We start from the raw sequence: 3,612 nt of genomic DNA, 5'->3' as shown, positions 1-3,612 counted from the left end.
GAGAGTCTGATCTCCTAGGAAAGGAAGCCAGGAATGATAAAACAGACAAGTAAATAGGAAATATAAGAATAAATCATTGCTTTCCCAGAGGTTCAGTTCTCTCTCCCAGTTTGGTTGGGCAAACAATGCCAAGGACGACACAAACTATGTCAAGGCAATTGGGAGAAGAGGCTGCTGGTGGCAGTGCTATGAAGTTAGCAAATCACTCCAGAAGAAATTGGAATATTGCACATTGAGGGAGCTGCGTTCCATGAGGCAGCAAGGAAACTATGGCTCCTGCTCTAGCCCCTTTGCCAGCACACAGTTCCAGTTTCCTGGGACAGAATGGTAGTGCCATTTTTTCCAGCATAAAAGATTGCTACATATACAGAGTAAGGCCGCTTGTCCTCAGACCTGGAGCTTTCAGCATCCTAGGGTTTATGGTCTGGGCTGGCTGCTGAAGGTCTTCAGCTTGCAAAACAGTTGTTGTGCTTGCTGAAATTTAAACCCACAGGTTTTTAAATTATTTGTCAGTTTCTTTGTGTTTTGAGAGAGTTTTCTCTGGAGATACATTTTTAGGTAGAGAGATTTTTTCTTAGATTTTCTGCAGAACCTGAAAATTTTAATGAGAATTTAGACCTTGCATTTATCTAGTTTCCTCAGTAAAAACTTTAAGTTATTTGTGGTTGATCTGATTTCTCTGCTATAGCCAGTAAACTTTAATATTTCTTTTCTGATTTGCTTGCTCAGAATTTACAGAGGCTGCTGAAAGCACAGATTACTAACTCAGGAGGCAGAGCTTAACAGAGTTTAGGATTTAACTAAGAAAAGGGAACATCACTGAAAAGTAGGAAATGCTCTTGATGCCAGAGAGGCAATTTAGGTGTTGGGGGAGGCAAGAAAGCTGAAGCTGCTGGCAGCCCTGGAGGCTCCTCCATATGAAGCAACCTAGAAATGCAAGCCCCTCCCAGCTATTCTCAACACATCAGTGCACTGAAATAAAATAAAATAAAATAAAATAAAATAAAATAAAATAAAATAAAATAAAATAAAATAAAATAAAATAAAAAGAATGAATTGGAGTGTGCTTGGTGTTTTGCTGAGCCTGGCTTTCGTGACGAATGTTTGCAGAAAAAAGGGATGGTACTGTGGAAGTTTGAAGGCCCACCTGTCTCCTCTCTTTCCCCAGAGGCTGCTCTTTTTATCAGCTAGTAGCCTGAAATGACGTCAGGATTGGAAACACACAGAAAAATTGAGTCTGAACCCTCAAAGGTTGAGAGCGGGACCCCCGGCTCAGCCCCAGGCAACTCCTGCTGCCCCACACAGAGTGGCTGTGCCTGCATGGCTGAAGAGGCCTACTAGGTCACAGTTTTGTCCTGCAGCCCTTAATTTGCCCCCCTGTTTGATTTTCTTCTTGTTGTTTGTATCACCGTTCTTTCGCTTAGGTTTTTTGTTTTGTTTGCCTGCTTGATTGTGCTTTGTATTGTTTGTATTTTCTGACATTGTCTAACTTCCCTGTGGCTATACAAAATCTTTTGGACACTTTCCCTTTGGGCCAGAAACCCTGACAAGTTCAGCAAAGGCTGACATTTAATAGATTCACCTAAATTCTTTACAATTCGAGTTTGAAGTGTCTCAGGCCCCACTTTCAGCCCAGCCAGGATCACAGGACAGTGAAGTGTGTGTAAGAGTGGGCTGTTTCTGTTTGCCTGCCAGTTTATGTGCTCTTTGGACATAAATACGGACTCAGACTCAATCCCAGCCAGTGCTGTCTTCTGGTGGTACAAACCCTGAATGGGGACCCCTGGGGTGGAAAATCAGATTGTAGATGAATTTACCATAACCAAAACCCTCTGTAAGCAATAGCACAGAGAAAAGCAAATCTAATAAAGTGAGATGGGACAGCTGACAGGGCAATTGGATGCTTTGGTTGCAGAGAAGTGCCGCAGTTCTGTGGAGCTGAATGGATGGGCTTTCATTTGCACGTTTACTAAAAAAGAAAACACTTATAAAACCAATAACCTGCAGGGAGACTGGAAAACAAATAAACAAACAGCCCCCCTGGGGATTCCTTCTCCCTCTTGTCCCTCCACCTTGTTATTTTTAAAAGAGGAGCAAAGGGGCAAAAAGCAATCCTTTCCATTGACAGACAGTAAATCTAGTGAAACAATGGGATAAATAGTTCAGAGGGGAGGAAAGGGGAGAGAGAAAATAACGGGGTCATGAAAATTAAAAGATTTGGCCAAATCTGACCTCTGTTTCAATGTAATTTTAAATCAGCAGTTTTATTTGGCATGAATTTATCTGACTAGCTTTTCAGATTTTTTTTTAAGAAATATTGTCAAAGAAACTCAGTTCATCTGGCAGAATAAAAAGATGTAGAGGGAAAAGTATGTTTTATTCTTCCTCGTAACAGCTGTTAAACTTTAGTGTGCAAAATCACATATAGGATAAAAAAAAATCTGCCTTAAAATCCTAATATCCCTTTCATTTAAACTGAGAAAGAGCTCATAATAAGTCCCAGTCAAAAACGTCCAACGTTGCCATCCCCAGGCAGAGAAAAATGAGGCTTGACATTGGTATTACTGAGGCTAAAAGAGATAGCATAGTTTTCTTCTTCCCTACTTTATAAATCAACACATTTACCATACAAATTTATACTGTGTGGGTGTGCATGCGTATTTATAAAAGAAAAGGTCACAAATGCCTTTTGTGGAAGCCTTTTTTTACAATGGGTTTTAAAATCAGCCAGGACTAAACACTGGGCTTCAGGAGCTGCTGCTCTTCCTATTACATAGCCCCTATCATGACACATCAGGGGCAGTTTCCAGGTAGTTTAAAGTGATGGAGCAAGCCGCAGCCCTACCCCTTCCCTGGGACATGTCCCATGGAGTGCATTAGCATTGCTGCTTATCTGACTCCTTCCTGAGCCAATTTAAACAACTTGCCATTTTTTGCTGGCTTACTTTTCAGCTGGTTTGAGACTTAGAAGTGAGACATGGGGAAGACAAGGAAGCACTGGGGCCAACCAGAGGTCAAAGGCTGGAAACACACCACCAAGTCTAAGATGAAGATGGCAGTTTCTTGTACAGCCACCTTCAGCTTCTCCCAGTCTCACTATTTATTTCCAGTAATTTCACCTGGACTGGGAAACTGATCCAACTGAAGACTGTCCAGACAGATTTGCTGCCCACTAATTGGGCAGACATGCGCATAGCAGAGGCTTTTAAAGATCAGAAGCCAGAGCAGAAAAAGGGCAGAAGTATTCAGGGACAAGGATGCATGGCTCCCTAAAAAAAAAAAAAAAAAAAAAAAAAGCACTCCTTATCCAGGACCTGCTTTGTGAGGAAGCAGTATCTCTGGTCAGGAATTTTCTGATAAAAAAAGTTTGGTACGGAAAAAAAAATCAGTTCTGAAATCCAATCTCCTTGTTGCAAAAATGAACTAACGAAAGGGACAGGTTTCAGTTCACTCCGTTTCCTCTCCCACCATTCAGTGCTTAGTGTGTGCTCAGCAGTTAGTAATTATCAACTCTAAAGCCAACAAGAATGATGTCATTTTTAGTTCATCAAATACCAGGTATCCCAAGTGTATCCTTCACCAGAAATGTAGAAGTTCTGAAGCCCATTTCAT

This window comes from Phasianus colchicus, chromosome 3 (assembly GCF_987193195.1).
Source record: "Phasianus colchicus chromosome 3, bPhaCol1.hap1.1, whole genome shotgun sequence".
In the NCBI taxonomy this organism is placed as follows: Eukaryota; Metazoa; Chordata; class Aves; order Galliformes; family Phasianidae; genus Phasianus; species Phasianus colchicus.
This window is presented reverse-complemented; position numbering follows the sequence as displayed.